At 63.2% G+C, this 487-nt stretch overlaps 1 protein-coding gene across 1 annotated transcript in view; it reads left to right on the plus strand.

Annotated features, from left to right (window-relative positions):
* The window catches only part of PAXIP1 (PAX interacting (with transcription-activation domain) protein 1), a 50966-nt gene that overhangs the window by 29638 nt on the left and 20841 nt on the right, over positions 1-487 (plus strand). The gene's annotated exons all lie outside the window — the stretch shown is intronic.

Consider the following 487-nt stretch of genomic DNA (forward strand, 5'->3'; position numbering starts at 1 on the left):
TGTGTGTGTGTGGCGGGGGGGTCCCTGGAGAAAAGGTGGTGAGTGAGGACGAGGAGCCCAGCCCCTCTCAGGTGCAGAAGACAGGCAGGGCGCAGACAGGTCTGAGCAGAAGGGCTCCCCACGATGTGGGTGTCTGGACGGTGGTGCCAGGTCTTCTCCCAGCCGCTGGCGGAAGAGGCTCCTTAGGTCAGGCACTTAACCCCAGGCAGCCCTGGCAGAGCTGAAAGCGAGTTTTGGGTGGGGGGCAACCCTCAGACCCCGAGCAGACTGACTCGGCCGTGTCCTGAGGACTGGAGGGGCCTGGCAGGCGGGGCCTTGGCTTCTGTGGTGGGGAGGCCGCGGGGGGATAGTTTGAGAGTCCTGTTGGTTAAAAGTCTGTAAGAAGTGTCCCTCCCTGCCTCCTTGTCTTGGGGTATGCAGTGACAAGTGGATAGTACCTGGTCCTTGAGACGCTGGAGGGGCGGCCCCCGGCCAGGCTTAGGGGTAG

Source organism: Bison bison, unplaced genomic scaffold (genome assembly GCF_000754665.1).
Source record: "Bison bison bison isolate TAMUID 2011002044 unplaced genomic scaffold, Bison_UMD1.0 scf7180017864503, whole genome shotgun sequence".
NCBI lineage: Eukaryota > Metazoa > Chordata > Mammalia > Artiodactyla > Bovidae > Bison > Bison bison.